The following is a 12,851-nucleotide window of genomic DNA, read 5'->3' as shown; positions in this document are numbered from 1 at the left end:
AGACGAAGATGTTTGTGACTACTTTTCTATCTTTCCTATCGGAGAAATTAATCTCGAGCCAATTTTACAATTGTACTCAAGCAACAAGATCAGATTTCGCAACTACAGAGAAAATAGTTGGGTCTGGCTTCACAATCCCAATGAAGTCTTCAAGTCGTTAACCTACAGGGTCTCGATATAAACCTAAGGTTAAAGGAGAATCGACTCTAGCTTATACAACTAGTATCACACAGGATATGTGGGGATTAGGTTTCCCAGTTGCTAGAGTTCTCCTTTATATAGTCTTCAAATCAGGTTTTGCAGTCAACGCTACCTTGGTAACAAAGCATTCAATATTCATCGTTAGATGAAAACCTGATTAGATTCAAGCTAATATCTTTCAACCGTTAGATAGAATCTTAGCTTGTTATACACAAATGAAATCCACGTTCATTTAGGTTTCTGTAACCGTACCTAAACGTGTACACCTAGTTGGTTCAACAGTAGTTAACCAAATGGTTAGCCATATGAGCACTTTCATATCAACCTTATTCATCTTCACCATAACTAGTCCAAATGATTCAAATGACTAGTTCGAGAGTTATTCAATTGCTTAGATCTTATAGAAGTATACAAGACACAATCAAAGAAAAATTGGTTTTGATTCACTCTAATCAATTCATGAACATTATAGCCACGGTTTGCAAATTGCATTCCTTATTATATAAATGTTTTAGTTCATGAACAAACCAATTTTAGAAAGTAACACACTTAAGTATGTGTATGGGTATGCATACTTAAGTAACCGAATTTGAGTTTTTTTTGGTTTTCAAACTCAGCGGAAATTCACGGACGTGAACTTTCCGCTAGTATGCGTACGGGTACTCATACTTAGGTAACCAAATTGAGTTGGTTTTGATTTCCAAACTCAGCCGAAATTCACAGTCATGAACTTCCGCCAGTATGCGTACGGGTACGCATACTTACCCAGTCTCCATCAACCATTTGGTACACACACAAGTATGCATACATTTGGTTCCCGGTTTTGGACTTATACACTAATGTGCGAACAAACTATATGCTTATATCCAAAGATGGTTACATATTCTAAACTCTTTATTTCAATCATTGAAAAATTCTTAGAGGATGTTATATAGAGGTTATTCACACTCCACTTTTCATCAAAGCGATTTTCAAGAGATTGAAACAATCAACATGACTTTCGTCACTTGTAAATATGAACTTAGCCAAAGAGAAATCTTACCAACACATATTTCAAGAAATAGATAAGCTAGATAAACTCAGCTCGAAATAGCAAATGTGTATAATCGAAGCCTATATAGCAATACGACTTTTGTCTCAAGATAGGAGATAAAGTAGATAGACTTTTGAGTGATAGATAAGTTCAAGTCTCCACATACCTTTTAGTCGATGAAGATCTACCAGTTTCTTGAGTAGTTCTTCGTATTTGCATGATGAACGTCGTGGAGTCTAGAGCTCAACTACACTTTCTATCCTAGTCCGAGAATTAACTATAAGTAGACTAGAAATCAAGACTTATAGTTTTGGAAACTAAACTTGACAAGCAAGCTTGAGATAGCAACACTTGCGAGTTAGACCGAGCAGTGCTCTAACATTTTCCTCTTTAGCTTGTTATCCTATTTGTTATAACCATCATTTGACCAATAGGTTCCCTCTAGTTTATCTGTGTGTTTTTTCCTTTGAATTTCTGCTCGTTATGTATCTGATTTTTACATTAAGTATGTTTTTCATTGTTTGTTATTTATCTGGTTTTGAGAATTACCTCGTAACCTGTATTTCAAGCATTTTTTTTCCAATACCCGATCACCATTTCCTATGCATGGAATGGTGACTTATCAAGATTACAACATACCTTTATGCTTCTGTGTTTTAATTCCTGAAAGACGTTTGTTATATCATGTTTTCATACCAATTGTTATTGATGATGCACTTCATCTGTGACAAAGTTTTTTAGTTGTTGATTTCAAAATTGACTTTGTTATCTCCTTTATATCCAAGAGAGCCTTGACTGTTGTATGGATATTTGGAGTTGTTTTGCCTGTCAAACGTTTGGGTTTGAATTCTTCTGATTAGGTTAGACTTATGCTTTAAGTTTGTTAGAGCATAGCTCGGTTGAACCCACCAAGCGTTGGTATTTCAAGTTTGGATGTCATATTTTAGTAAATTAAAACTCATATAAAGAGTCGCTTGATTATATACTAGAGTCAACTTCGTATAGGTTAGCTTGAAAGTGTTAGGATATGAGACTTACAAGTATTACATGAAGACTTGAAGAATGTGAAGAAGCATGGAGCTACAACGACAACATCATCCTTCCTCTTGAGGTTAGTAATATTTGAATTAAACTATTTTATTTCCTAACGTATCTTTCAAGTCGTACATATTAAAAACATAACTGCAGAGCTGTGTATGAAACTCTAGTTAGACATAGTATTAAGGAATACAATACGAGGTTTATTGCTTAACCATTAAACTTTGTATATAAGACATCGACATGATCATATGAATGCTATTGTGATTATGTATGTGTATGAGTGAAGATTTCATCCTAGGAAACAATGTTTTACATTCGTTTAAAGGAAGTAAGTTCATAAACTCGTTTTGTGAATCGAAAGGGAAATCGCTGGGCTTATTGGTATTGTTATTCATTTCAAATCTATTTTGAATTACCAATATGTATGTTTAGTATAACCACTCATAAACTTGTTTATGTATCTTGGTAAAACTATTCACAAGGCCTGACTTATGTATTGGTATGAATTTTATTAGTGAAACCGATCTTAAGTAATCACTCAAGATGGTATTATCGATGCCTTGTAAACAGAAACTTTTATCTAGTCATTGGGGAACCGATCCTAGTAAGAGGTGCAACAAATTTGCAAGAGGGAATCATTCCTTGTAAGAGGTGCAAAACGTTTTTAGTATATGGGGGAACCGATCTTATGAACATGTGCAACAAGTTTTTAGTTTTGGGGAACCGATCCTATGGACATTTGCAACTGAATACAGGTAGTTACCATAAGTTGTGGGGAACCGATCCTAGTACCTAGTCAACCGAATTTTGGTAACTAGTGTGACTATGCACAGTACTCACATGGAGGTAGAACCGAACTTGTTTTGGTAGAACCGTGAACCCATAATTGGTGATTTGATAGGATAATCAATCACATAATTCTTGGAATTCAGACGAACCAATTCTAAACTTGTTTGGAAGTGTGGAAAATTGTTTCCAAGATTGTAAGTATGAAAAAGGACTTGAAAAGTAAAGATGTCGACATACTTTGAACATGTGCAGTAAATCTTATCATTAATTGTTCAAAGATATTCTTTAATAGCTAAAGGAGAATCCCAAGATCGAAATAAATTGAGAATCTTTTAATTAAGGTTTCTTAGTTTTTATATGCTATTTAATCTCCAGCAGTTAAATGCATATCTTTAGAAAATAATAATTAGTAATGTGCATTTACTGATTATAGATTTTTCTATTGGGATTTCGGTCAATATTTGGACAGTGCATTTCCAGAAATTATGAAAACCGATTTTGTGTTTATCGCATATCTTTGAGAATATTCGGTTTTGGAAATTCCTTGGCGTCCAAACTTCCATGTCTATAAATATTGAAGTTTGCATTTCTAGCAAACTAATCCTTAAAGCCAGCAAAACTACCTAGTTATGTTGTTACTGGTGGAGCCGCCTATTCGGAGAGGAAAGTAACCTAATTAGGCGAAATCTCTTACGGCCGCTCAGTTTAAAGACTTCTTTGGGATTGAGAAGCTCTATTAGTACCATTGGTGGGAAACTAGATAATTACAGTTTATTATTAGTTTTCGATTGATTTGATTGACTAACGGTTGTTAAAATTTGATTGCACCTAGTTTGTTTATGCTTGAGAATCTTCTCTTCTGATATAAGATTCATTCAAACTAGATCGAAGTTTCGACGGGGATCTTTAGACTGTTTTTAGATATAAATACGTCTTGTGATAATCCAACGTTAACAGACTCCGTTCTGTGTGTGATTAATCACAAGAGATTCAAGTTGATTGTGTGCAGGTGATGATTGAAGAGTAAAGAAGATTTGAAGACAAGAAGACTTTTTGGGTTCATAATCTTTGGTGTGCACAATACTTGTTTCGGCTGGAAAGGGATCCAACTATAATCGGTTTATATTTGTGATAGATTGGATTGATTAGTTGAGTATATCGACATCAATACACTTCTTGGTGATTAATAGTATTGATTGCATAGTATAACAATTACTTCGGTAGTTTTTGAGAGATTGATCTAAGGACCCGACAAAGGAGTTTATTGGTTAAACGGAAGAGCCTTTGTCAGACTCATATCACGTTGTTTGAAAAGAGTTGTTACCGAACAGATTTTTTGCTCCTTTACTTTTTGGAATACGAACCAAAGGAATTGTTCCAAGTGTGTGACTTATTAACAAGTTGGAGGCGCAGGGATACTGAGGAAACTAGGTGAACTATAGGTTTAGTTGCTTGGTCTCAACTATACGAAGTTGGTTTGATTTTTGTATAGCGGCTTAATTCTGAGAGTATTCATTTCTGGACTAGGTCCCAGGGTTTTTCTGCATTTACGGTTTACTCGTTAACAAAATCTTGTTGTGTCATTTACTTTTATTTTCTGCAATTATAATTGTTGTTATTATAATTTAAATTAAATTACACAAACCTTAATTCATATTTTACTTGATATACAATCCCTAGAGTTTGGTTAAGTCCGAACCTATTATCAAGTAAATATACTTTGTTGTTGTATTGTCTCGATCTTTTATCCATAGTCAATCACACAAGTTATCTTATTGTCGTATTGTCTCGATCTCGTATCCATAGACCATCACACGAAGTGTGAACCGATTAGTTGTATTGTGTCGACTCAGTCTATAGACAATCACTTTCGGAGAAAGGACTTATAGGTGGAAAAGTTTTAGATTGAGGTATATTTGGGTACCCTCATCATTTCAATTGGTATCAGAGCAGGAAAACACAAAAATATCTAACAATCTGCCTTTGGTGCGACCCATAAGAAATTGAATGTAATGGTCGATTTAGTTAACGTAACGACAGTGTTAGAGTATTGCTCGGTCGAACTCGCATGCGTTGCTATCTCAAGCATGTTTTTCAATGTTAGTGATCAAAACTATGAGTCTTGATTTCTAGTCTACTATAGCTAAGGTCTCTGACTAGGATAGAAAGTGTATTTGAGCTCAAGAACTCAATGACAATCATCATACAAGACGAAGGACTACTCAAGGAATCGGTGGATCTTCATCGAATAAAAGGCATGTGGAGACTTGAACTTATCTATCACTCAAAAGTCTATCTATCTCCTATCTTGAGACAAAAGTCGTTTTGCTATATAGACTTAGATTATATACATTTGCAATTTCGAGCCGAGTTTATCTCGCCTATCTATTTATCGAAATATGTGTTGGTAAGCTTTCGATTTAACCAAGTTCATCTTTACCTAGTGACGAAAGTCATGACAAGTTTCAATCACTTTGAAAATTGCTTATTTTGACGAAAACTAGTTTGTGAAAAACAACTATAGAATATCAACGTCCTCTAAGAATGTTTCAATAATTGAAATGAGAGTTTAGATAATATAACCATTGGAGTTTAGAGTTTATACGTATAAGTCCTTATTCCTTGAACCTAAGTTTGCGAACTTTGTTGATCAAGAGAAACAGCATGGTGGCGTGAGCCAATTCCGCGAACTGGCGGAAGTTCTCGTCCCGAGAATTTCTGCTGGAGTTTGTGAACTCCGTCCGGGAACTTAAGTCCGCGAACCCAGTCTGCGAACTTGGGTAAGTTATATCTAAAAACGATGTTTGTGAACTTATTATTATATAAACTAAGGAGTGCAAATTGCAAACCGTGGCTATATAGTTCATGAACCGATTCGAGTGAATCAAATCGTTTTTGCGTCGATTGTGTCTTGTGTAGTTACATAAGATTTCCTTGCAATTGAACAACTCTCTAACTAGTTCATTTGAGTCACTTGAACTAGTTATGGTGAAGAAGAATATGGTTGATATGAAAGTGATCATATGGCTAACCATTTGGTTGACTATTGTTGAACCAACAAATGTACAAGTTTGGGTACGGTTACACAAGCCTAGAAACGTGCATCTCATTTGTGTGTAACAAGCTAGTTTTCGATCTAACGGTTGAAAGATATTAGCTTGAATCTAAATCAGGTTTTCACCTAACGGTGAATATTGAATGCTTTGTTACCAAGCTAACATTGATTGCAAACCCTGATTTGAAAGACTATGTAAGGGAGAACTCTAGCAACTGGGAAACCTAATCCCCACACCTTCTGTGTGATACTAGTTGTGTTAAGCTAGAGTCGATTCTCCTTTAACCTTTGGTTTCTTCTTCTAAACCAGGTTAACGACTTAAAGACTTTATTGGGATTGTGAAGCCAGACCGATACTACTTTCTCGTAGTTGTGTGATCTAATCTTGCTGTTTCTATCGTACGAGTACAATTGTAATAATTGGCTTGAGATTGGTATCTCCGATAGGCAAGATATAAAAGTAATCACAAACACTTCATCTCATCGTTTGTGATTCCACAATATTTTTTTCCGCTGCATCTATTAGGATTATTGTGAGGTGATTGATAATACTAGGTTGTTCTTCGGGAATATAAGTCTGGTTTATCAATTGGTTCATGTTCACCTTGATTTATCAAAAGACGGAACAAAACTCGTAGGTATATTCGTGGGAGACGGATTTATCTATTACCATAGACTTTTCTGTGTGATACAGATTTGTTTATTAAAGTCTTCGATTTTGGGTCGCAGCAACTCTTAACTGTGGGTGAGATCAGTTAAGGGAATCAAGTAGGCTAGTGTCTGTAGCGGCTTAATACAGTGTGTGTTCAATCTGGACTAGGTCTCGGAGTTTTTCTGCATTTGCGGTTTCCTCGTTAACAAAATTCTGGTGTCTGTGTTATTTCTTTTCCGCATTATATTTTGTTATATAATTGAAATATCACAGGTTGTGCGTTGTTCAATCAATTAGAATATCCGACCTTTTGGTTGTTGATTTAAATTGATTGACACTTGGATATTGGTCTTTGGTACCATCCAAGTTATCTCTTTAGTATTTGATAAAGACTCGCAGATTTCTATTTGCTTGAGTATATATCAAATCGAGAGATTGAGATATAAACTCTTTGATATACTTTTTATCTAGATTGAGTCTGACTGTCTAGTTGATTCTCTAGAAAGTATATTGGAGTTTGTCCATACAGATTGTTAAGCGAAATATTGGGTGTGGTTGTTGTACCCCCGCTTTTTCAATTGGTATCAAAGCAGGAAAACACGTTCAAGACCTTACAAGTATGTGTTTGTAGCGATCTGACTCTATGGAAAGTAGTGTTATCTCAATAAATGCACCACCAGATCCAGGGATTTCAGAATTCTCTTGCATGACTGATTTAATAAAATCTGTATAAGAAATTCTATCTAAACCTCCACCAGGTTTAAAATCCCTTGAAGTGTTTTCAGGGCTTGAAAAGAAGCTTGAGAGCTTATCTCTTGATGTTGAGTTATACCTCCAGAAAGAACAAAAATCTCTTGACAGGATAAATCAAGTTATGATGAATAATATTCATGTTGAGGTTGATATTTATTTACTAATCAGTGAGAGCAATGCTCCTCCTCTGTGTAATCCAATTAGTTGTGATAAACTAAACGAATTACAAGAGGAGTTTAAATCTCAGTTATCTGAGTGTATCACCTCAAAGCATGAATTGATTCGTTGCTCAATTCCTGATACTTCTTATTAAGATAGTAGTATTGTCTTATTTTATGAATCTAGGACGTCTCTTTTTATCAAAAGAGTTTCCCTTCGTAGTACTAAAAACTATCTACAGAAACTGTTTTTTATAAGTTGGAAAACAAGAAATCAGAAACACAAATCTTTTTGGGTTCTCTTGAAGTTCTTTGATAGACTTATAAAAACAGTTCCTTGGGTGTTTCTCAACACTATAAGATTTAAGAGTTGTTGGAAAGAAAATCTTTATTGGTGCCATGGTGAGCAAGACATTGTTCACTTCAACGCAACTTGTTTGTGTTGAAAGTGCATCCTCACCAAGAAATGCCCTGCTATGGATATGGTGAGGGAAGCACAACAACTGGGGCGCACAGATTATATTCGGTAAGGCTGTAGAATTCAATTGGACTTTTCTAAAAAGGTATGTATATAAACTTGAGCAAGTTTTATGTTTTTATTACTTGTTTGAGTACTTATAATGATCCATGTACCTTGCTTATCGTTCATTTTACCTAACTTGATCTATGTTTAAGGTTCTTAAATGTTTAGGTTTGAAAACATTAGTTCGGGATTCTTGGACTTCGTGGTACACATACCAAGTATGCATAACATCATTTAAAACCAAAATCCAGGGGTTTAAGTTCGCAAACCCCGTCTACATACTGCTCCAGGATACGAACATTCGTTTGCAAACCCGTATGCATACTTGACGTCGATATTCGGTAAACTTGTTTTGGCCGTAACTTCTTCGTCCGAACTCGGAATGACCTTATTCTTTTTGAACTCTCTTCCTCTTTGAATTCTCTTCAAAATGGAGATGAGAAACCTTGAATTTGGATGAGTTAAAATTGGTATTTGTCCTATCTCTTGTTTTTGAGTATTTTGCTCCGTTTCGTTGTACTTGTTCCACTTCTCTTGAAATTGGGCACTTGGATTCATGGAGTACTACTCTTCTAAGATCATTTGTAGCTTTTACAAGAATGTTGTTGGTGAATCACAAAGAAGGAAGCTCAAGAATGGGCAGTAGTACACATTACTATGGGATTCTTGAATGTTCACAATCATTTTATGTGAACTATAGTGCATGATCGTTAATGACTTTGTATGTTCTTCTTTGTTAAGAAAATATTTTTATACGCCTTTGGTAGCTATTCTTGGTATTCCGGGCGAAAAAGATTGATTCTACCCTCTAAGGACAAATTATCTTATATGTGCATTACGAGTTTGTCTTGATGCTTAGGAAACTTCTTATGAGAATTTATTCTTGTTTTTGAGAAGGATTACTAGAGTTTGGAATAGCCATTGTTGTGAGTACACATAGCTATGTCCAAGATTTTCATCTTCATGTTTTTAAATTTACTGGTTTAAATTCTAAAATTGTTTGGAAGATGATTTTTGCAGTATTAATCTTTATGGTTTTATATATTGCAATTTGTTATGGGATATGTGTGTTTGCATCCGTGAACCGTGATTGTCCCATACCTTGTAAAAAGTTAAGTCATTTATATGTCGATATGCATGTATTGATAAAAGAAGGAATGGACTTTTGACAAATACAAAAGTTAAGCCTATTATGTCAATTATTGATGGAAGATAGGTTAAAATCTTTTGTTTTCAAGTATTACGTCTATTGTATGTCATTGTGCAAAAGGTGATGGAAAATAGAATGAGTCCTTGCTTATTCCACGATATTAGGTCGATCTCCAATCCACAATTTTTGTGTATATACTGTGTTGTTCCATAATGTGTCTTATGTTGAGCTCTATCGACTGAGTTATTGTTTTGGCTTAGTTGTTGTTCCATGAGGTACTTTATGTCGAGCATTTTCAACTAAGTTAATCATCTTGTTTTTTTATTTAGTTGTTGCTCTGTAAGTTTTCTTATGACAAGCATGATCAATTAAATTGATTACTTTTTGTGATTTTGGTTGTGTATTCCGATTAGATTAATTATGGGTTCTCTTGTGATTAATCTAATTGAGTATTTTTAAGTCTCCATAAGTTCACTTATGTTGAGCATTTCCGGTTAAATTAATCATGAGTTCTCTTGTGGTTAATTTAATTGAGTATTTTGGATTCAAATTCATACTTGTATGTGATTTTTTATGTCCAAAGAAATCCTTTTTTTCTTTCGAAATTAAGGCCGCTCTTGTTGTTCTTTCGGGAATGACATTTTATGGGGGGGAGTTCTTAATTGAACTTGTGCTTAATTGCCAAATCTTTGTGGGGAGTGCGGCTGTGGAATATTATAGGGGTTATCTCGTATCTTTACAAACTCCTTGATGAATGCATTTATCTTCGGCTTTATGATTGTGTAGATGGGGAAAAACGATTTGCTGGTTTTTACGGAACTGAAGAGTCGTCCGTGTGGAGACTCCGTGAATCGAGCGAAATGTTGAACCTCACACAGATGCACTGCAAGAAGGGAGTGATTTAAGTTCTAGAGATCAATCTGTAAGACCCAGGCCTAAACCAAGAACAATGGCCATTCCAGAGTCAATTCGGTCACAAGAGAGGATGGGTTGATCTGTAGGAGGGAAGCTGAGAAATGTGTGAGATCAATGGTGATCTGAGATTGTAGGTGTGTTGTGAATTCAGCGTAAGAATGCTCTAAATGATTGAGTTTTTCCCAATTGAGAGTGATTTCTGTGAGTTCGTGTAGACGAAAGATTGTCTGTATGAACTTTGATAAGAAATTGCTCGTTTAGGCGACTGTTGTTCGAATGTTCGAAAAATCATGTCCTTTAAATCAGGATTCAGAGACATTTTATAATGCCGGAGTTGAAAACACCATGATCCCATGAAGTGTGACAGTTGCTGGAATCAGAGAGTGGGAAGTGGGAAATCGTGTTTAAAAACAATTACTCATTGATAAAAGATTTTTTGGTGGTTGTAGTAATGATGATAAGGGGTATCGTTCAAACTCGAACTTGTGAAGGTAATGGATTTTTAGATTTAAAAATATATATACAAATATTGACAAATTGGTAGAGAGGTACTGGGACTAATGATTCGGCCAATCTTCATAACATAAGGCTTAATGATTTATTCTCAACAATAATAGCTCAAAACATATATGGACTCTTATTTTGCCAAAGTCGATTCTCAAAACATTGGTTGTAAATGTTAAGCATGGAACATCAAATCACCTAAGCTAAGCATGACCCATCTAATCAAATAACACCCAATTTAATCAAATCATATTTCAATTAATTTTTAATGCAAAAGTCTTAAAAAGAATTAATAAAATTACCCATTTATGAAGCTCGGCCTCCTCCGTCGCCCCAGTGTTGGGGTTTAACTCATCATAGTAAAAATGCTCTCAAAATAATTCATTGATGCTCAAAAGTGTTTTACAATGAAGAGAAATACAAGAAATTGATGTAAAACAGAACTATGCGACCCACAGAAGACGTCCAGAATCAACGACAGAGCTGAGTTGCTGTTGTCGTTGAAGAACTACGACCCACAGTCGACAGTCGATGTTTCTGTTGATAAACGACTGCTGCTGAGAGTCCGTTCTTCGTGTTCTTCAGGCGTGTTAATGGCAGCAGCAGCAGCAGCAGCAGGTAACTTCTCTGCAACTCCTCCTGCGCCTCTCTGATCGCCTCCAAACCTCCCCAAACTCTCGACAAAACCTTTTCTAACTTCTCTACACCTCTTATATACTTCACAGCTCAAAGAAATCCCGATAGAATCTCTTTTTTTTTCTTCTCTGCCGTTGAAACAATAATCACCTCTGTCAGTGTTTGTACGCGTCTGTTAGCTATAAAATAGCCACCAAACTCTTCCTATGACTTGAACAGGACCAAATACATGATTATCCAGCGTAAAACTCTCCCAAAATCTCCACAAAATCTTTGAAAGTGCACAACAGGACACGTCTCTCTGTTTTAACTTTGATTGCTTCTCCCGGATATTCTAGCCCAATTAAGCCCATGAAATCATCCATAATAGAATTGTATATCCATATCACGTCCATCCCATGAGAATCAGTGATTGAATCTCATTAAAACTCGTCCGAAAATCCAACCCTAAATCTGTCTGGTGAAAGGAAATTTTCCCGCCAAAATTTGTTTTCAAACGGTGAAGGTGACCTCCCCCTTATCCAGTTCTGGTGTCCCTTTAGCACATGTCCGAATTGGGTTACCCCTTATCCATAGTGAGAGTCCGAATAACACTTTCCCCTTGGGTGCAAATAGTAATTTTTCTGGGATATTTTCAACACTTTTTCAGGGTTCCTCCGGGGTATTTCTGGGGTGCTTCTGGTACGTTATCTACGGAGGTTCAAATGCCACATTTTGAGCCAATTTCGCCGCAAAAGCTTATTTCTCCAAAAACACCTACAAAGACATAAAATAACCAAATAAGTACAAAATCGAGCACTAACAATATAAACAATTGGGACAAATTAGACACATAAATGCGTCTATCAAATACCCCCAAACTTATTATTTGCTAGTCCCGAGCAAATCAAATAGAAAATAAAATCCTAACTCACTGTCGCAGGCATCGTCGATTGCATTTAGCGTATGCAATAAGCCTTTAAACCCCTAGGTGGCCCTAGTGGCCGAGTTATAGTCTCGGGTGGGTTTACCAGAGGTGTACCCACAAAACCTGTACTCCAGACCTTAGCTATCTACGCAGAACCTTGGAAGGCACTAAAGAATCTCCTTGGTTGACATACTTATTGACTACAGGAAGAAGTACCCTGATGCGAAATTCCAATTGCTGTACACGAGTTTGCACTCAAGCATACTAAAATTCATATAAAGTGACAGAGCTCTACTCAGATAGTTGCACTATGGACATCATATTCGGAGTCAAAACTAATCACATGGATAGATCAAGAAGATGGATATAGAAAACATAGATGGTTTTGATGTTTACTAAGTGAACGGCGTTTCCCATATCTGTCTGAAGGCCTCCGCCAAAATGAACCTATCCTAATGGATTGAGATACTAGTCTGACTAATATCAACACACTGGCATATACAAGGGTACCAGTGGTCGATAACCTAACTCTAG

This window comes from Papaver somniferum, chromosome 1 (assembly GCF_003573695.1).
Source record: "Papaver somniferum cultivar HN1 chromosome 1, ASM357369v1, whole genome shotgun sequence".
In the NCBI taxonomy this organism is placed as follows: Eukaryota; Viridiplantae; Streptophyta; class Magnoliopsida; order Ranunculales; family Papaveraceae; genus Papaver; species Papaver somniferum.
Note: the sequence above shows the minus strand (reverse complement) of the source record.